At 38.4% G+C, this 22,979-nt stretch overlaps 2 long non-coding RNA genes across 2 annotated transcripts in view; one reads left to right on the forward strand and one right to left on the reverse strand.

Moving 5' to 3' along the window:
* The window catches only part of LOC134754591 (uncharacterized), a 65,244-nt gene that overhangs the window by 36,521 nt on the left and 5,744 nt on the right, over positions 1 to 22,979 (reverse strand). The gene's annotated exons all lie outside the window — the stretch shown is intronic.
* The window catches only part of LOC134754588 (uncharacterized), a 30,334-nt gene that overhangs the window by 2,414 nt on the left and 4,941 nt on the right, over positions 1 to 22,979 (forward strand). The window contains exon 2 of the long non-coding RNA XR_010128939.1: positions 3,782 to 3,901. This is a non-coding gene — a long non-coding RNA (uncharacterized LOC134754588). The remainder of the gene's footprint in view (positions 1 to 3,781; positions 3,902 to 22,979) is intronic.

Consider the following 22,979-nt stretch of genomic DNA (forward strand, 5'->3'; position numbering starts at 1 on the left):
CTACAGTGACCAGATTCAAACCGGCTTCTTCCGCATACGCCGATATCGCCCTGGAACTCTAGGTTATATACGCGGCAACGAGGGCTTGGTCACTTTTTAGGGTTCCGTACCTCAAAAGGAAAAAAACGGAACCCTTATAGGGTCACTTTGTTGTCCGTCCGCGTCCGTCCGTCCGTCTGTCTGTCAAGACCCTTTATCTCGAGAACGCGTGTAGGTATAGAGTTGAAATTATAACCTTATACTTGGGTCTACGGTCCCTTGATGCTGTGAAAAAATCTAACTTAGAGAGTTAACGTAAAAAAAGATACGCTCGTTTATTAAATTATGCCGCCAGAAACGTATATTTCGACACTCTCAAGGGAATCAAAATGTATAGGGTACTTCCCGTTGACCTAGAACAATGAAAGGCAAGTAATATCGTCGTAAGTCAACTACAAGTACAGGGAAAAATCGGAAAAATACAAAATTTGTAAAAAATAAGTTAAATTTGTACGGAACCCTCGATGGGCGAGTCCGACTCGCACTTATCCGGTTTTTTAGACATTTACCCGCTTAAAAAATCCATTTTGCGTTATCCTCCTCTTAAAATATGATGCATTGACATTCAATCATATATACAGGGCGATCAATCGAAGTGGGTCAGTATGGAAAAGTATAATAATGACATTCAAACTTTTTTTTAACTCTCATACATAACCGGGAATCGAACCTGGTCAATATTCTTTATAATCGCGTGTAGTGTTTGTTTGTATAATTGATCCTGAAAGTATAAACCAAATTTTGCTATGAAATTTGACCATTATTTTTTAAAATGCCATTATTATTAAACCTAAAATCGAAGCATTCCTAAGAACAGATCACGGAAAAAAATATTTTTTACAATACTACCAGAATGTATAGTAAATGGGAATTTGTTCTTGTAACAAATTTTGCGTTCTCCTAACATTTTTTTCTGTTTAGCCAACCATTTGATTTGAAGCGATTACAATTCGTTTGTAACGGGCAATGTTCAATTTGTTAATATATTAATATTGTCTTCGGTTACCGCGATAGTTACTCATGAAATAAAACTATGAAAACGGATTATTTTTTATCGCGTATATATATATATCTTTACTTGAAAAATAATTATAGTGTATAACTAGCCTTATGAACCGATTTTGCATGTACAACCAGCCTTAAAGTTTGTAGTCTATGATTGTTCATTATTTTAGTATGTGGGTATTTTTGCATTTTGTAATTTTTCCTCAGTCACCCGTTGACCACGAACGCTGTAAAGAGTTCGAAACGTCGGGATGTATTATAAATTCAATATACGCGATATAATCCGTTTTCATAGTTTTATTTCTTGTTAATATATTAGTTAATAGTTGAGTTTGCTATCTGTAGAGTTGTTACATATACTACGATAAATATTGTAGGGTCTACCGAATTCTCGTTACAACAACCAGATTTTTTTATCTTTCATAGTTTCTGACTTCTCCCTACTGACCCATTTGGATTGGATTGATCGCCCTGTACCTATTTATATGATTGAATGTCAATGCATCATATTTTAAGAGGAGGATAACTTTAAATAATTTTTTTATGCGGGTAAATGTCTAAAAAACCAGATAAGTGCGAGTAGGACTCGCCCGCCGAGGGTTCCGTACAAATTTAACTTATTTTTTACAAATTTTGTATTTTTCCGATTTTTCCCTGTAGTTGTAGTTGATTTACGATGATATTACTTGCCTTTCATTGTTCTAGGTCAACGGGAAGTACCCTATAAATTTTGATTCCCTTGAGAGTGTCGAAATATACGTTTCTTGCGACATAACCGACCGTATCTTTTTTACGTTAACTTATACATATATATTTGAATGTTTGTCCATCTATTTTAAATGACATATTTTAGTATCCAAAACGCAATCAATATTGATTAGGTCGACTTTTGTAAGATTATCTATAATGAATGACAAGCACTATAACATGACTTTAACATCCATGACACTATACAAACTAAATCTATCAACGGCGCAAAGTTCCAAAACACGAGCCAAACTCAATCAGATAGAACCTTGTCGCGCCCAGCCTAATGTTATCGGAACTTTTCTACGCACTATGGACGGATATAATTTACCAACTCCATTCGCGGTTGAACGACGAACAATATCTATTGTGAGCGTTATGTTAGCTGCACGTGTATATTTGTAAATTTGTGGCATCCGTTGGATAGTAAAATATTGTGGGAATAATGTAATGTTCTATTTAAAATTTGCTATGGAAATAGTATGCCACCTGGCGTAGGCCTCGGTGATTTAATACTTTTCAGTTTGATACATCGTGAGATGACGCAGATTGTGGTAGGCGAGTGGTTTAGGCGCGAGACTTCCAAAGTAGTTTGGGCAGGCGTGTTTTCGTCGCGTCGCTACAAGTACCTGCGGCCGCCTCAATTTTGAGGTTTTGCCATAGTAATTGCCGCACATATATGGAACGGACGCGTGCACGCGCTTGCGCCGCCTTGCGCGTATTAGTCGCATTTTGTTAGGAAGTGAATCTTCTGTATCTAGTACTATTATATATTCTGTGGTTTGGATTCAAATAGGTATAAAGATAGTAAATTATACGAAGCGTGCTTACAGTGCTCTGCGTGTCCAGTTCAATAACGGCTTCAGGATGCTGTTGGGGCTACCACGCTTTTGCAGTGCATCAGGCATGTTTGCGGAAGCACGAATGGACGATTTTCATGCCATAATGAGAAAAAGAATCTCCTCTCAAATGTATCGCCTGCGGGGTAGCACCAACAGCTTGCTGGTAGATATAGCCGAGAGGTGGGATTGTCCGTTTTTTAGCCACTGGGCGTCGGCTCATCGTCCTGTTTACCGGGACCCCAAATAAGTAAAAAAACTGTAATACCTAGGTTAAGATGTGCTAACTCTAATATTATAAGTCTGTATATAACTAACAATCTATGGGCAATCTGGCCTGAAATAAAGAATTTTATTATTTATTATTATTTCTCTTTATTAATCTTTTTTCTTAAGTTAGGATTTTTATAATATGTGTATAAAAGTACAATATAAAACACTTACAAAACAATACAAAATACATATAAACACATTATAAAAAACCTAACCTAGGGTGCCGCCAGCAGCGAGGCAGGGCCCAAGCTGCCGGTGGTCAGGGCCGCAGAGAGAGGAACCGGCGGACTATCCGCGCCGTGTCCAAGATCACCGCCTTCCTTATTTATTATTATTATTATTATTTAAGTAGGCATATTACAATGCGCTTATGAACGTCAAAAAGCTACGCCGGCTCTAACCCTACACCTCTTCCTCGAAAAGATTTGAAATCCCTCAATTGGAGGAGGGTATCCCAATATGAAATTCCAGTTCGTACGCTCCTACCAATATATCGTTTGATGAATTTTTATTTGTACACTTAAAAAGATGTCATAGTAAAGATAAAGTAGTTAATACCTCAACAAAATCGCCGCAACAGTGAAGAAGCTGCAGTTGTCATGTGAACGTCACCGAAAGAAGTTATTGCTGCTAGTACTGATTTTGAATTTCAAGTGAGATTTTGAACGTAGCGAGGGATTCTAAAGTATAGTCGGACCCAGGTATGTCCTTAAACTACGTCCAAGAGAGAGGTAGTGGTAGAGCACAGCACAGCGGAGTCCAACTGGGGAAGAACCTCCGCCTTACAGAAAACCGCAGCCAAATAACACTAGACTCTACTCATAGTGTCGTGTTCCTGCCGGTGAGTAAGGTTGCCAGAGCTCAACGAGGGTGCGGAGTGTTAGGTTCGACAGCGCGCATGTTATATCTCTGGTGATGCAAGCGTCCATAGGCTACGGAGACTGCTTACCATCAGGCGGGCCGTATGCTTGTTTGCCACCGACGTAGTATTAAAAAAAGTCAAGGAATTTAGTTTCCTGCCCATTTCTTTGAAATGTTGTTAGAGATTAGCAGTGCGCCAGTGCGTTAAGATCGAAAATTGCGACATGTCAACGCAATGTGTTCTAGCTAGCTTTTATGGTGACAATGACAGTTTGCTGACACCAAGGGGTCCACTGACTATCACTCCGCCGGACTATATCGGCCTGTCAGTTAGAACAAAAATTTGACAGTTCCGAACACTGACAGGCCGATATCGTTTGGCGGACTGATAGTCAGTGGGCCTCTTTAGGTGGGTGGGAATAGTTATTTACTATACAAGTGCGTAAAAGAGGAGACTCGTAACGAGTGGCGATAAATTAAAACACGACCGCAGGGAGTGTTTTAAATCGACACGAGTTGCGAATTACCTATTCGCACGTGTATCGTACAACGTTTTACAGTACATATGGCCAAAACTTTCGGCATATGCACGAAAAGTGCTCTTTTACGCACTAGTGCGAGAAAGTAGCACCATATGTACTGTAAAGTATATTCCTTAACAGTACAAGTTGGAATAAGTTTTCATCAGCACGCAACACATATTCATTAAAAGAGGCAAAAAATCGTGAATGAAAATTAAATCAACATTACATTTATTTTTCTTAGGAGTGACATAATGGTTGTTTTGAGTGATGATATGTTTGTTTGTTTTTTTACATTTCATGCGACTGAAATAACGTGAACTGATTTGCCGTCGGGATGCGAATAAAATCGAGACGTTTCCACATAGAGAAAACATAGAAACTTATGTTTTTGTATGATAATCGAAATTTTTCATTTCCATAATTATTGTTTCCCTTGTTTCCTGTGAAATGTTATTTCCTAGAAATTTACAGTTTCTGGAAAGTTTCTGGAACTTGCAGATCTGAAAGTGTAGTAATTTAATCTCTCTCTTCTCGTGTCGATGGTTCCAGACTATGCGGACACGCTATACATCGAGAATCACTTGCGTATCTATGTGTGAATGGCACGTCTGTACACGCGTCATGCGTCATAGTGTAAGTTGCATATAAATAGTACTAAGCGGCCGGCAAACAGCCGTCAATCTGCTGTCGCGGGGCGAGGTAATTTGAATCGGGGCGGGGCGGTGCGTGGCCGTTCTGTATGATAATACTATTACCTATTCTGTACCAGAAGGTAGCGACATTTATCGCCCTGTGTCGCATCACAGAGGTCCCGCTCAGGCTTGCGGGCACGCTGGACAGACACATCATGAAGTCACAGTAATTTAATTATCTTTAGTACGTGCGAGTTAATATACTTTTCAGTGTCAAAGTGTGGAGTGCCACTACAAAGTTTATATTTTCGTAGATACAGTAGTTTCGGGGTGTACAGGTTTTTAAAGGGTCGGCAACGCGCATGTAATATCTCTGGTGTTGCAGGCGTCCAACGGTGACTGCTTACCATCAGGCGGGCCGTATGCTTGTTTACCACCGACGCGATATAAAAAAAAGATATTAGATACTTATAGTGGCAGTTCCACACTGTCACTGCAAAGTTTGTGCACACTTTGGTCCGACTCTCGAACTCAGTGCTTTTGGAATGAACTTTTTGAAATAAAATTTGACCAAAGACAATTTGAGGCCCGGGGAAAGACAAAAGATAATTTTGGTCAATCATAAATCATGATTATCGTAATCCTATGCGGGTGAAAATGGCGGGCGGGGGCTAGAAAGAATTTGTATTGTGTTGTTTTCTTTCGGTAAATACAACAGAATTTGTCCTTTGTTTTGAAAAAGATCGTGGCATTTGGAGCAAAGAACCCTCTACTAAGATATCAGCGAGATAATTCCTTTCTCTCGCTCCGCTGGTTTTTTATAACCGGGGGCAACGGTTCGGTCGGGGCACGTTCCTAGGGCTTGGCGAGTCATTGAGGTCATCTATAAATTACGTCACACGAATTTGAAGATTTTTAGATCCCTCCCCCCTCCTTTTTTTAATACCACGTCGGTGGCATTCAAGCATACGGCCCACCTGATGGTGAGCAGTTACCGTAGCCTATGGACGCCTGCAACACCAGAGATATTACACGCGCGTTGCCGACCCTTTAAAAACCTGTACACTCCTTTTTTGAAGAACCCCATACTGTAGCCCCTCGGGAAAACCTCGGCAGGGAGCTCATTCCACAGCTGAAGCGTCCGCGGGAGGAAATTCCTCTTAAACCGCACAGTACGCGACCATTGTCACAACTGGTCACATTTAGCAAACCAGTCACATATTTGGACATTTTGTACTATGTAAATCGGCAACTATTAATACAAAACCGAGTCGGACTCGCTCACCGAGGGTTCCGTACTTTTTAGTATTTGTTGTTATAGTGGCAACAGAAAAACATCATCTGCGAATATTTCAACTGTCTAGCTATCACAGTTTATGAGATACAGCCTGGTGACAGACAGACAGACGAACATCGAAGTCTCAGTAATAGGGTCCCGTTTTTACCCTAACCCTAAAACCGTAAAAAGGGCATATTATGATAAGGGCATGTTATGGTTGAATAAATAATATAGGGTGTTTCGGAGGTCGGAGGTTCCGGGGCAAACCAGACGATTCAACGGAGCCACGCCGTCGCCGTATTGTCGCCTAAATAGTGTTTAGTTTTTAGGGTTCCGTACCCAAAGGGTAAAAACGGGACCCTATTACTAAAACTCCGCTGTCCGTCTGTCACCAGGCTGTATCTCATGAACCGTGATAGCTAGACAGTGGAAATTTTCACAGATGATGTATTTCTGTTGCCGCTATAACAACAAATACTAAAAAAGTACGGAACCCTCGGTGCGCGAGTCCGACTCGAACTTGGCCGGTTTTTAGTTTATAAAATGCATATATATGTTAGTCTGTAAGGTATTTGTAATATGGGCCTCGCCTTGTTGCCTGATTTAAATTTTTAAATAAATAAATAAATAAACCCTCTATGATGCGTTAAAAAACCACAACATAAATAAAAACTGTTTTGTTAGAACTAATTGTGTCGTTTTCAAGCAAAAGGTACCACATTGTCGCGTGCCATAAGGAAGCTCTGACAGGTTTTTCGTATAATGAGTCGGACTCGCGCACCGAGGGTTCCGTACTTTTTAGTATTTGTTGTTATAGCGGCAACAGAAATACATCATCTGTGAAAGTTTCAACTGTCTAGCTATCACGGTTCATTTCGTATACAAGCAGTTTTCATCCTTATGGTAAGCGACAATGTGGTACCTTTTGATTGAAAACGTCACAATTAATGTCTTATCTGTGAAAATGTTATCATAGCATAAATATTACATCAATATACATTAAGTCTACATTATTTTTTATTCGGATTCGAAATAAATTGTTGATTGCAAGCCATTGTTACATAATTTCGCATTTGGCATCGATACGAATAATATATTAGACTCCAGTAGCGATATCATGGTCGCATTTTTATCACCTGTCATTCCATGCATCACTTTCGCATATGGATGGTATAGAAAGGATGCCAATATCTTATGGCAGAATTGTTGCAAAAGTGACCGCTTTCAGCTTTAAATAATAGTTCCTAATCTCTCCGGTGGCGCAAGTTAGGCTCTGGGACATGAGTATAACATGAAACATATAAGGCAACAAATAACCCGACCAAATTACGTAGTTTGTTTTTGGTAGTATTTCGGTGGCGCCGCCTAATTACTGTTTTTTGATGGACACTTTTCATACATAGAGATTTGGCTCCTTTATATAGTCTCCATGCTTTCGCACTTACATATTTGATAAAACATGACAGGCATGGTGACAAATGATAATGAGTACAGTTTGTATTTGAATTATAGAAACTACGGTTGCGTGACATGCATGAAAACAGTTTTAATTTACCGCCATTCGACGTTCAGTCTTATTACTTGCCCACTTACCTTATCCCACTATGCACAAGAAAACGTACGAACAGTAGATGGCAGTACTTGCTTTGGCAATGTACATGTTTATGTTTCCGGCAGGCCACAAGATGGCAGACCCTCCAACGCGTTCGGTCCCGAAAGGTAAAGGGACCTTATTGTCGATGGCGCTTACGCCGCACAGCGTCGCGCGGCATTGTATTTATATCGGAGCATCGTTTATAATGGCGTAAGTGCCATCGACAATAAGGTCCCTTTTTATAGAAAATACCACAAATAATCCGCCCACACTCGCGTATCGTTGTGAATACCCACGGTCTGATAGTCGACTTAGCGTCTCTAGCGCATCGCCTTTTGATTACGTTATTTATTACTTTACCCTTCTTCTAAATATAAATAATTAGTCGGGCCCGGGCCACGCTAAGCTTTCATGCCAACTGCTACATCAAGTCAACGTTTTCCTCTAGATATTAACATTATAAGTAAATCTAATTTTTAAGTATTTTTTGTAGTATAGTGTAATTTTTAGTAGTACTTATGTATGGTAGCGAAAGTTGGGTATGGCAGAAGAGGCATCAGAGCCAAGTGAATGCAGTGGAAATGAGAGCGTTGAGAAGTGTGTGTGGTGTGAGATTACAAGATAGAATTAGGAACAGTGTGATAAGGGAAAAGTGTGGACTGAGCGAAGATGTAGTGACAAAAATTGGAAAGGTATGTTGAGATGGTTTGGACACGTGGAAAGAATGAGTGAAAGAAGGCTAACAAAGAGAGCGTATAAGGGAGAGGTAGAAATGGGAGTTGGAAGGGGCAGACCTCGGCGGACTTTCTCTTATCAGATCGGGGAAATCCTGAAGAAAGGCCAGGTCAAGAGCACCCTAAACCGGCGAGCGTGTATGAGGAATGTTATGAAAGTGAAGGAAGCGAAAGAGATATGTCAGGATCGTAGCAAGTGGAAATCCGTGGTCTCTGCCTACCCCTCCGGGAAATAGGCGTGATTATATGTATGTGTATGTATGTAATTTTTAAGTTAATTTATTCTCAATAAGTTATATTAGTTGTTTATATAATGTCTTATGAAATATACATGTGTGAGCTGTGGTCACCTATAAGTGGATAAACATCTGTAATGTTAATTATCCTTGTTCTAATGTATTTGTGTAGATGTATTATCCGTTGGTGATCCTTATATAAATAAATAAAAAACATTTTGATGTATGTCAATCAATATATGCCCCTTACTGACTTTTTTGGAATTTTAATTATTATATGAGTAGGTATTAAAATAATATATTTAATTAATTTTTCGCTCCTTACTCTTATTATTGTGGCGAGCCTTGGGGGAGGCCTATGTCCAGCAGTGGACGTCTATCGGCTGACATGATGATGATGATGATGACTCTTATTATTAAAATTAAAATGAAACGAAGCGATAGAGCTATAAATTGCATAACAATATTATTTACATATAATGTTAATATCAAGGAAGGAAAATGGGGGACTACGCCAACTACGTTTGTCTGGAAAGCGGTCGTCATTCCCTTTCCTTTTAAGAGCCCTTATTCCCTGGAGCGTTCACTTCAGGATTTTCATAAGGGTATCCTATAGATGGGTTAGGTTAGTGTTTTATGGCAATCCTGGCGGGTCCACAGCGTTTGCGTTCGCAACGAAATCACCCAAGTAGGACACGCTGCATTAAGAGTACACGGAATCACGGATAAACATGGCATAAACGTGATAAACGCGCCGTGTTCCAAGAATCGCGTCCAGTGTGATAACCGCCTAGTAAAGATATACGAGCCGATGAAACACTTATTTCGGGGGAATTTAGTAAAATATCAGTAATTGAAATCTGCCAATAAATCACAGCATAAATAACGGTGTGTGTTGCTACTCGATTAGACGTGTTTTAAGCAAACTATTTTTAGGGTTCCGTACCCAAAGGGTAAAAACGGGACCCTATTACTAAGACTCCGCTGTCCGTCTGTCCGTCTGTCTGTCTGTCACCAGGCTGTATCTCATGAACCGTGATAGCTAGACAGTTGAAATTTTCACAGATGATGTATGTATTTCTGTTGCCGCTATAACAACAAATACTAAAAAAAACCGGCCAAGTGCGAGTCGGACTCGCGTTCCAAGGGTTCCGTATATTACACAATTTAAACAATGTATTTTGTATGTGAAACGTGAGTGAAATGTCTTTAAAAAACCCGTAGGGGTCGGATCAAAAACTAAGTAATTAAGTCCGACTCACGCTTGACTGCGATTTCTAATAGGTTTTCCTGTAATCTATAGGTTGTTATCTATTTCGTTTATTTTTTTCAAAATTTTAGACCTAGTAGTTTCGGAGATAAAGGGGGGGGAATGGTCATTTTTTGCCTATTTTCTTGAATAACTGAATTGTGTTTTAACCACGGTTTTAACTAATTTCTTATAGTATTAAATCTTCTCAAATGATTTTTACACCTAAGACCCTAATCTCTTAAACATTAGCCATTGTTTCTTTTATGGTAGCGGTCGGCCATTGTGTGCCATTGTGTCTGAGCGCGTGTCACGGTGCGTGCCATTGTGTCTGAGCTCGTAATTTCTCTGATAATTAACTTAAGATAATACATATGTACATATTATTTGTTGCTACGCCTACACGAATAAAGTATATTTGTATTTTTGAACTTTAATGTGAAACCAAGTGTTATTTTAGTCAGTGCCAGGGGCTGTTAAAACCGTAACAATATTAGATATCTTTAATTTTTAATACGTATAATGACTTCGCCATCGCACGGCTGCATAATGTTACTTAAAAATTTTACCGCAATTTGTGCCTGATTTAGAACCAGATGTTGCAACAGTTGTAATAAATTGAAGTAAAAGTATTGTTTGTTAAAATATCTAAGTATTTAACAACGGTATAATAGAACCAAAATAATTGTGTAAATCAATTGTCTATTATACCTAATAGCTCTGAATTCTTCCAATGATCTTCCCGTCTACCCGGAAATTACATCTGGGCCCCTATTCCGCTCTCATGGCTCATGACATAGCTTCACTTTGCTTTCCATGATTTTGATTAAAATTCTTCAATGTTTCAGCCATTATAATGAACGCTGGTAGCCTAGCGGTATGAGCGTGCAACTTGGCGGATATTACGCGTTCAAACTCCTGCTCGGGACGATGAGTTTCGGAAGTGTACGATATATCATTTGATATTTACCAGTCGCTTTTCGGCGGTGGAAAACATCGTGAGGGAACAGGATTAATCCGAATAAGGCGGTTTCCCTGTATTGGAAGGTCAGATGGCAGTCGCTTTCGTGAAAACTTGTGCCTACGGAAATTCTTGCGAATAGGGAGGCTTATAAACCATGGCAAAAATCCGGGAAAGCGCGAGGGTGATGATGATGATGATGTTTCAGGCGCACAAGTTTGAAAGATTCAAAACATTATTTATTATAGCAACAACATTACCTTGCGTGATAATTTTTACATGACATATTATTAATCAGGCTTTACTTTGCGGAAATCGATATTAATTAATACCAAAATTCCTTTCTTGTCGTAACCTCATGGCTGAGGGACGTGAGGACGTGACGAGTGTGGACACTCTCCAGGCCGCTCTGTCTTCGGCCCAGTGCATGCTAGCCTGCAGTGTGGCGTTTGTCACTGATGTTATTCTGTCCGCCCAACGCGTGGCCATACGTCCATCTCTACGCTTCCTTGCCATGCGGCCAGTAATTATGAGCTTTTCCAGGCTATCTGGCCCTGTCCTGCTCAGATGACCGAAGAAACCAAGTACACGTTGGGAGCAAACAGTGGAGAGCCTCGTTGTAACTTCACCACTAGAGGGCTTCGTCACTTTTTCTTTAATATATGACATCTATTACAGTTTATAATTTATATATAGTAGTGTGACTACTTAAAAAACACAAATCAAAATATTTAATAAAAAATTTTATTTTGTTCCCAATCTTGTTTATTCGTCTTGTTTGTGTAAAGGGATCAAACTTCTTAAAACTAAATTTTTGTCTGCTAATGTGTTGCCACTTCTAGCCGGGGTAGCTTCCACCAAATGACGTTATTCAGTAGTTGCTTTTAGTAACTCGATAGCCGGTCTTTACAAATAGCCACGACGAAATGCCGGGTGATGATTAATAGTTATTTACGATTCAAGTGCGGAAAAGAGGAAATCGAAACGAGTGGCGATAAATTAAAACACGACCGCAGGGAGTGTTTTAAATCGACACGAGTTGCGAATTACCTATTCGCACGTGTATCGTACATCGTTTTACAGTACATATGGCTCTTTACACTTTCGAAAGATGCACGAAAAGTGCTCTTTTACGCACTAGTGCTAGAAAGTAGCACCATATGTACTGTAAAATAAGTTTTTGGCAAAAATTTCATTTTTGGTACAAGCTTTTATCGCTGACTGTACTTTTCTTTCCACAGGCAACTAATACTCATCGAGACAATTCTAAATACCCCAAACACAATTAGGTTGAGTTGTTTTATCACAGAGTTCCTATGGCCACCTCCTGTCTCCATCATCAGATCAGCTCGATGGTACCATAATATTGCATTGTCACCCGACTTACATATGTATGCAAATTTTCAGCTTCAGCGGAAACCGGGAAGTGGGTCAAATTTAACTTGCAAGATTTGACCCTTACAAACATGTTAAATACATATTACATATATACTTACATAGGTACATTGCAAGTTAAATAAAAGCTAGTAAAAACCGGCCAAGTGCGAGTCGGCCTCGCGTTCCAAGGGGTCCGTACAGAGTGAAACGTGAGTAAAATTTCTTTAAAAAACCCGTAAGTAATTAAGTAGGACTCACGCTTGACTGCATATTTCTAATAGGTTTTCCTGTCAAATAGGTAAGGAGCTATTATGTGTATTTTTTTTTTAATTTTAGACCCAGTAGTTTCGGAGATAAAGGGGGAGGAATGGTAATGTTTTGCCTATTTTCTTGAATAATTTTTAAACTGTTTAGTCTAAAATTATATAAATATTTGAGATTCTCACAATAAGCTCTTTCATTTGATATGTAACACAGTATAGTTTGAAAAACTTTATTTTTTAATTTTCTCATTCCAAAGTCAAACATCTTTGGGTCACAAACTTACATATGTATACCGATTTTCAATTGGTCCAGTAGTTTCGGAGAATATAGGCTGTGACAGATGGACAGACAGACGCACGAGTGATCCTATAAGGGTTCGGTTTTTTTCTTTTTTAGGTACGACCCGGAACCATTTTGATAGCACACGCGGAGCAAGTGTTATTTATACGTCATAATTTCATAGAAGTTTGACGTTTAAAATAACACATGCACTGCGTATGCTGTCAAAATCGTTGCACTTGTTTTAAAAAAAATAAAAAAAATCATTTAATTCGGACGATAATACAATCCATATTTTGTTAGTTACAAATATACTTAGGGCCTGTTTCACAATGTCCAAGTAAAATATTGGATAGCTAATTAACAAATAAATTAACTGTCAGATAAAATTTCCTACAAAAAAAGCACTTTATCCAGCAGATAAAGCTTATTTGGAGATTGTAAAACGCCAACGATGATTTTATTCGTCAGATAAGTGGCAAGCAGCTTATTCAGGACTTTACTTGGACATTATGAAACAGGCCCTTAAATTACTATGTTAGTACCTAAACTAAGATGTTGGCAGGTCCAGTGCCTAATAAGTGCACTGTCCCATCTCCCTGCCACGACGGCTTGCGCAGCGTCGCGTGGAAACCATCCACATGCGCGTCGGCGAACATGCCCGACGCTCTGCAGAATCGCGGCAGCCGCAACAGTACCCTGAACGCGTCTTTCTTTCTTTCTTTTTCTTGATGGACTTGAGGGCGGTGTTGCCCGTAGCCAATGTCACGTAAAAGGGTAGGAACAAAATAAATGCTCTTAGAGCACGACGCTGTTCGGTGGTTGTTGTAGTTGTCTCGTAAAACCGATAGCTGGATTTTACGAGAAGCACGTGGACTACCGGCCGTTGACTCCAAAATGGTGGTTAAACACGCTTTGAGATTAATTCTCCATTCACTGCACACTACCACATTAGATTATTGTATAATAAAGCTGTCGATATTACACTTTAAACAATATTCATGAGCAAAAAACAAAGGAATTAATCACGAGGCTACTATCAAGATGGCGTTCGAACCGGAAGACCCCTGAACGCGTCGTTGTACTGTACACGCATGGCATTCATAGAACGCTGCGTGTACCTCGTCCACAGGCTGCAGGCGTACAGCGAAGTCCGGCTAGTGGAGTCAATATAAAGTTTAAGTTACATTAAATGCACACTCAAATTTTTCTACATGGGTGAATTCTATATCATATTGAATACCCGTCTGTAAAGTAACAACTTGATATCAGTTCCCGTTTTTGAGAAATAAAACTTTTTTTTAAATCTTTTATACTACTTAAACAATAATTCCCACATAAGATATTTTTCGTAGAATGGGTTATGAAGCTTATACGACTACACGGTCAGAATATCTCTCGACAATAATGTAAATTATAGATTTATTGAAACAAATTATTATTTTGTAAGTTTTTCATGACCGAGGAACTCCCACACCGAGAGAAAAGTTTACTATGGTGGTTGTGAAGTAGTTGTATCGATCATGTTTAAAAATCTCCCGAGTCACTACTATATTTGTAGAATAGCAGCAAGATTTTGGAAACAAACAGCAAATAATGTTCTGCACAATTAATGGACATTTCTAGTTTTTTGCCAGTAACTGCACAAGTTATGGAAGAATAACATATTAATTTTTCTCTCGATAATTAAATCAATTTCCAGCATAAAAAATTTAAAAAGTATACGGTATTTCCAGGCATTCACAGAGGCCAATTCGAACTTTATTTAAGATGTTAATAATATATAATTTTGTTATCATTCGCCCGACCGTCTCACTCGCACCAAAACATATTTTAACTAGTACGAGCGAAACGCACACGCAAATTAAAAAAATGTCATTTTTAATAACAAAGTTCGAATTAGCCTCAAGGTATATTAGGAAAGTATACCTTATGGCTTATGGCATTGCGTTAAGGTTCAATAGTTCAATGCATTAAGTGTCTGTATTTATATGAAAAACAATAGCTGTCAAATTTTTATATCTATTCACAAAACGTTTAGAATACTGGATGCTGTGTCAGATATAAATAGACCCTTGAAGTCTTACAACTATCTATTATGCTTGATCTGAATATTACTGGTTAGTAAGGACCGTCCACTTAGTTATACTTCGAATAGCCGCCCGGACAAATTATAAAGCTAATTTCGAATTTTAAATTTTGACAATTCACGAGAAGAGTAACGAACGTCAAACGATATGTTTGTCCCTTTTCAACGATCCTGTCATCCGATGCTTTTAGTAGCGGGAGCTGTGAGAGTGAAAAGACGCAAATGTCAGCAGTTCTTACCGCTTGGTATTTGTCAGCGAGCGCATCGCGACATGAAACCAGTATGAACCTGGCCCTCGATTACGTATAATTGTAAGGAAACTTGGGATCAAGTTATATTAGTCTAAGGTCTAACAGTTGAGAATAAGACGTGCTCTGAATATACAGTGTGGAATTTTTTTATGGGCCCTGAAGGGAAAGTGCCTTAAAACCTTAAGTTAGTTCATTTTATTTTTAAAAATAAACAAAACTGCATTCAAAGGTTTTTTGAAATTCGCTTGTCTCGCCTGGGAATCGAACCGACTAAAAATTCCAAACAATAAACACTCCCTATTTTATTCTACTAGTCGATACCACGTCGATACAGTTAATGTTAATGATAACATTTCTTTAAGAAACATTAGGTCTTACACTCGTCTGTCGTACAAAATTTCCATAAAATCGAATATTTAGTACTCAAGAATATTTTTAGACAAGCAAAATTAAAAAAAAAAATTAAAAACCTTTGAATGCAATTTAGTTTCTTTTTAAAAATAAAAGCATGTCTCCTTTAAGTAAAATGAGCTAACTTAAGGTTTTCAGAGAATTTCCCGCCAGGGCCCATTAATTTGATTATTAAATTATAGTGGTAAGTAAGCGCATTGAGTATGCACTTTTGTCTCAGGCGATGCCGCTTGGCACGATTGATTGTTCCTTAGGGCAAATAAAACTGATTCAGCCCGGTAGCCACGAGATCGTAACGCCCCCCAAAAGGGGGGTGAAAGGGTCGGCTCCCCAAGTCCAATCTATGCTATATTTCTTCCTGTTCTTAGCAACTAGGGCAACTTATATATCATTTTCGTATAATTTAGGAACGAGGAATTCATTTTTGAAAAAAATATTAGACCTTTCCATACAAAAAAAATGAGTTGTTTACAAAAAAATTTAATGTTATGTAATTTTTTGTGACAATTTTCCCTGTTACAATTACAGTGTGGCGATTTGCACTAAATAAAAAAATGGACAATGTAGCCCATTTATTGTTCATTCTGGAAAATATCACTTTAAAGGAATAGCTGCCGAAACGCCTGTCAAAAAAGAGGCGTTTTTTCTTACTAAGCGGCGTTTTAAGTTTCCAAGTTTTTATTCCTTACTTGTTGTTTTTATTCCTCACTTGTTGTTTTTATTATTTTTTCGCAACTGTGTTAAAAAACGTCGTTCGATACACGTGCGGAAATGTCATTCTTCACTCGTCCCGAGTCTTGCCAAGATACCTATCTCGGTACTCGTGAAGTAATGACATACTTTCCGCACTAGCATCGAAATGTACTATTTATTTCATTTGGGCACCAAGAAGTATGTTGGTAGTAAACCTTTTTGCGAGTAAAATAGTATGTAATAATGATTTAATATAATATTGTTAATTAACTAAAGTTTCATTATTGCGTCATTTCATCTCATAACCCTACTACCCATTGAATTGAATGACCTTTTTCACGTTTTCTGCAGCAATGCAGTCGACTGCAGCAATATTGAAGCGCGACATTGCTGTCGACTGCTACGGCAGTAGCCGTAAATGTCAAAATCAAATTTCCTGTCTGGATTTTGACGTTCATTTAAAATAAATAATCAAAGGGGATCATCGATTTTGGGCCCGGAGGACAAACCATCGCGTATATTATGGTACACTACACAGACGGTTACAGTAATTATAAACGCATTTGATTACGGAAAAAGATATAATATTGGGTGTAAATGAAACGGGAATGTATTATACAATAAAATAAATTATATCTATTATTAATTTCCGTAAATCACACCATCATCTTTATTAGCATAGCATAGCTTAACGCTCAATTTCGCACAAACCGTGAGGTTTTCACTAAGGAGTTTAAAATTCTCTTTGCACTAAACTTTATGGTGGGTAAAAAAGTGTGTATTCTAATTTGGCACTAACTGCCACTGTCTGTCATTGCTATGTCATAGCCTCATAGCTGACATACGTGAGATATATGCCGCAATGTATGCATTGCGCGTTTTATCGGAGCTTTGCCTGAGGTGTGTTAAGTAAGCGCGCAATCAAAATTAAACATGCGTAAACAATCGTTACGCGTACCGATGAAACTGGGTAAGTTAGTCATGGGAGAATTAACGGTCGACCGCATCGCGAACTCTCGGCAGTTCAAGCGGACCGATCGTCTACCGCGAACATTGAAGTGAGACGGAGATATGGAAGTCGATCAAACGATCTCTACAGTGAATCAGTACCCGTCAGTTAGTGCCTGCGTGGGTAATTTAAATAGCTTGGACGTCGTAATAATTATGGTTGTATTCCATACAATATTACATATACGTGAGATTTTTTTTGTTATTACACTAACATGAGTAAGAGATTTATGAAAGTGAAACAAAAGTCGGGTGTCCATTTTCTATAAGCAACAAAAAAAATTCAAAACAAAAATGGTTAATAGTAATTAAACGGATTCATTTACGTTAGAGATTTTTTTGTAGAATATATTAAATATAAAGAGCTTAATTAACATGTAATTTTTATGTAAACATTAGTTGTTATTTTTATGTAAAAAAAAAATTAATAAAGAAAGTTATCGGGGGCAGGTTTCTGTGCCAAGCTGGAAGAAAATATAAATACTTAATGAGTATATGCCTGAGAACAGCATATTAGAAAATCTCTAGTGTGGGGATTGATGTTTTGGTTTATTTCTCTATTTTAGTAATAATTTGGATTTATAAAAACAAATTGACATATTTTGTGGAGATTTTTTTCAAAATATATTATTTGTAACATAGGTAATCACATCTCAAAAAATCTCTAATGTGAGAATTAATGTAGATTTCTCATACATTTTGAACTATGCGGACCGGCCTAGGCGTGTTTTGGTCTAACTCTATACAATAACTGCACACTTCCACGTTAGTTCACTATTACTATCAATTCACTTTAAACAACATTAATGAGAAAAAAACAAAAAAATATTCGCCATTTTGACGTTCATCAGGAAATCTAAATTACCCTTTATTGCTGTACTAGCTTTTGCCCGCGACTTCGTCTGCGTGGACTTAGTAACAACAGCTAAAGTAAGTATCGCGCCTGGAAAAATTCTCATAGCAATCATTCAATTTGAGCATATTATGCACACAAATTAGCAGGCACTTCATTAATTATCTCAATTCCACCCCGCTTTTTACTTTCTTAAGGGATGATTTTCGGGATAAAATCTATCCTATGTCCTTCTCAGGGACTCAAACTATCTCTATGCCAAATTTCATCTAGATCGATTCAGCGGTTTAAGCGTGAAGAGGGAACACACAGACAGAAAGACAGACAGACAGACTTTCGCATTTATAATATTAGTATGGAGTATGGATTTTCATTTTGACAAGTATTTTGATTGAAAGTTAATCTCCAACCACATGATAGATGATGGCACACAGCATACATACATTACAATATCTGGCTGAAATATATAAGCTACGTGGCAGAAATCATAAAAATCCATTTAGACGAAGGCACGTGACGAGCTTGCTAAAGATAAACGCGGTGTTTTTCTGATACTGAAATGTACTTTAACCGAAATCATCACCATATCAGTTGGGAGTAGAATGCTAGACAGATCGACGCCTATTTCACTATTTATATTCATTTACAAACAAGAACGGTTTACACCAATTGAAGGGTACACGGAAAGAACATGTCTAGTCACTTAAGTAACATTTTAAGTAATCGCGGTTTTAAAATTTGGAACCATGTCAAAATGTATGGTAATTCCGTGACCAGGTCTTTTTTACTCTAAAAAAAGTTGTGTTACATATATTATACAGTGGTAGCAAAAGATATAAATAATAGTTCATTAAGAGCTCTACATTTTGAGATAAAAGTGACCTAGACATGTTCTTTCCGTGTACCCTTTAATTACACTTGCTACTATGCTAATTAATTGCTACATTAGCAAAATGTTATAAAGTACGAGTATGTCTAGATATTTATATCACATTTTGTTAATATATTATCAGTTACCGGTTACTGAGTCATATACGGTCATTAGGGTTCCGTACCCAAAGGGTAAAAACGGGACCCTATTACTAAGACTCCGCTGTCCGTCTGTCCGTCTGACTGTATGTCACCAGGCTGTATCTCATGAACCGTGATAGCTAGACAGTTGAAATTTTCACAGATGTTGTATTTCTGTTGCCGCTATAACAACAAATACTACAAAGTACGGAACCCTCGGAGCGCGAGTCCGACTCGCACTTGGCCGGTTTTTTATTTTACTCTCACAATAGGCGAGGCACCTGGACGTTAGCCAATGATCAACGAAGATGTCCACTTGTTGATCCGTGCGCAGGAGTCCGTTCAGTTAGTGTAGCATGTCGCAAAGCGTGTGTAACAATAAAGCCTTGACAATAAAGCCATGTTAAGATATTTGTGAGCACCTTGACCGCTCCGATATATCTGTTGGCGACTGTACTAAAGAAAAAACCGGCCAAGTGCGAGTCGGACTCGCGTTCCAAGGGTTCCGTACATTACACAATTTAAACAATGTATCTAATGTCTTTAAAAAACCCGTAGGGGTCGGATCAAAAACTAAGTAATTAAGTCCGAGAGTCCGACTTGACTGCACATTTCTAATAGGTTTTCCGGTTATCTATAGGTAAAGATCTATTTTGTGTATTTTTTTCAAAATTTTTGACCCAGTAGTTTCGGAGATAAAGGGGGGGGAATGGTCATTTTTTGCCTATTTTCTTGAATAACTTCTAAACTGTTCACTTTAAAATTATAAAAAAAATATATTTGAGATTCTCATAAAGAGCTCTTTCATTTTATATGTAACACGATATAGTTTGACAAACTTTATTTTTTAATTTTCTCATTTACCCCCCAAAAGTGGCCCCCGTGTTTAAAATTAATATGTTTACGTTACATGTCCATCTTTGGGTCACAAACTTACATATGTGTACTAAATTTCAACTTAATTAGTCCAGTAGTTTCGGAGAAAATAGGCTGTGACAGACGGACAGACAGACAAACAGACGCACGAGTGATCCTATAAGGGTTCCGTTTTTTCCTTTTGAGGTACGGAACCCTAAAAGTAACCAAGCCTTCCAGTGGCTAGCACCTTCAGCTTACGCCCTGCAGCTCTACTCTAGGCCACTGGGTCATGGCGGCAGCATTGTATTGCAATATTTGGATCTTTTATCACTGGAGGGCTTTGTCGCTTTTTCTTTAGCATTCATTTGTTTCAGTTTAAACTGTTTAAAGTTTAAACAATTAAAGCTATTCGGTCTGAGGGAAACTCAGTGGTACCTACGCGATCGCGTTTTTAAATCAACAGCACACTATTGTCAACTTCATCATGCAGTTATTGCTTATAGTCCCGGCAATCAAATGCATCCGGTGCTCTGTAGTTAAAATTGAGCCGATTTGTATTTTTGTTGATTATTTTTCATATTTCTGTACAATATAAGCGCAATTTCACCTAAAAATCTTACGGAACGCAAAACGACACACATTGTGTTCGGGATAAGTTGTTATTTCTTATTCCTTCTAACGAAATATGTAACAAATTAACGATAAAATAATTGACAAAAATTGGACCAAATATATTTTAACTAGTCAACATTCCTACAAAAGTCACCAAATTGTGTATCGTATTTCCGAGCAATACAGTCCAAATTGTGTATCGTATTTTCGAGCAGTACAGTCCAACTTTAAATCTTTTTTTAATGGCTGTTACGTCTGTTAACGCAGAATACTTCATCATCAAGTCCCAAAACGCAAACCACTGCAAACACTTGAGCCGTGTTATTTTGTCTCCGGTTTTCCCCAATCCCCTCCCCCCACATAAGTGGATTAGCAGTGACAAATGACGTCACCGCCGGGGCCGGAGTCGTCCGACGTCACGGGACCTTTATGGGTTATTGATGGTCCCATCCGAGCAATATGAGCGATAATGCGAAGTATTGATTTAGGGCCTTCAATCCTTTATATAGGTATACTCTTATTATAAAGGTTTCATTTGGATGCCAACTGGCGTTTACGTAACTTTGAGATGGCAGCTGCAGCTGTTGCAGTCACAGATTTACAATGACGCTTAATAAGGCCTGAGTGGACGCTCGAGTTGGGCGTGCAGCGGGCGGCGCGTGCGGCGTGCATGTTAAACAAATGCAAACGTATAGGAGCGGTCTTAGTGCACGCTGCTCAAATCACATGTAAACCCGACGCCCCGCTGAACGCTCCGCTTCGGGCGTCCACTCAGGCCTTACAATTGCGCAAAAAGATACTTGAAGTGTGCAAAAATGGAAGCCATCACGTATACTCTACACGGATCATCGTTTCATAGAAGTTTAACGTTTAAAATAACACTTGCACTGCGTGTGCTATCAAAATCGTTGCAGACTTTTCTTAGTCTAACTCTATCAACATTTCATGAGTGCGGAAGGGGCAGACAAATGAAAAATGTGACAATTTTTGAGCTTCGCAGCGGTCGCTAAGGGCCGCTTGATTGTTGTACCCTTTGGGTACGGAACCCTAAAAAGAATTGCAAGTAACCTTTTCTTCATTCAAGACCAGGTTGCCTTTAATCGCAATATTTTTTACATCAATCAATCCAATATTTGTTGTGGAGCAATTAATTTATGTTTCCGATAGAACCATTTGATATTGGAATGTGTCCGATATAACGATTTGATATATTGGAATGTCTACAGATTGAGTAGACATTATTCAACGTTGCCTTTTGGTATTGAGAAAATACTTCCGATAAATTATACAAACACTAATAGGTTCGGTTTAGATTAGGCTCTTTAAAATGAAATGATTGATGTACGTTGAGAATGGGTCAAAAGATTGCCGACTGTATTTTACTTTTAACAGTCATCGAGACGATTCTTACAAACCTACACTCAATGAGGTCGCGTTATCTGATTCATTGCAGAGCCCAACTGGGGAAGTACCTCCACCTTACAGAAAACCGCGTCCAAATAACACTAGAACCTACTCATAGTGTTGTGTTCCTGCCGTTAGGGTCGGCAACGCTCATGTAGCTCCTCTGGCGGGCTAGCACATGATTGGCGCGGAAGTATCTCGCCGCGACATAGACTACCCGTCCCTCTTTAATTCATACAGTTAGCAAAAGACGGGTAGTCTATCTCGCGGCAAGATACTGTCGCGTCAATCATGTGCTTGGCGTACAAAGGCTACGGAGACTGCTTAACATCAGGCGGGCCGTATGCGTATTTATAAAAAAAAATATCGCCATTTTCGTAATACATCGACAAATGCCAAACGACAAGGAAAATGTATCAGGATGAGTGATGCGGTTAAATCACGTGACTATTAATTTTACGTAAATAATTAGTATAAAATTTCACGTCTGTCCCAAAAATATCACGTCACACTGACACCCGAGTAGTAAAACTTAAATGAAAAAAACAGCACTGCATACCTCGTGAATTAACTCTCAAATTAACTTTGGGTTTTTCAAGAATACCGGGCATACCGTCACCGTCACTCAACCGTCAGTGGTAAAAAAGAACAAACCTAATAAAAACGTAAATCGGTTATACTAATTCGAAAACCGTGCAACTTTTGCTGGTTTGGATTATCCTTTTAGGGCGTCACATCCAGTGTCAGTTTGACGTGCTATTTTTGGAACATTCTGTATGTCAATTTTATAGAAAATTTTATAAAGATTATTTACGTATCAGACTATTTATTGGTATGGGCTACCGTTTACGAGTTATTTACGAATAAATATAAAAAGGGACCTTTAAACTTTTATG

This window comes from Cydia strobilella, chromosome Z (genome assembly GCF_947568885.1).
Source record: "Cydia strobilella chromosome Z, ilCydStro3.1, whole genome shotgun sequence".
NCBI lineage: Eukaryota > Metazoa > Arthropoda > Insecta > Lepidoptera > Tortricidae > Cydia > Cydia strobilella.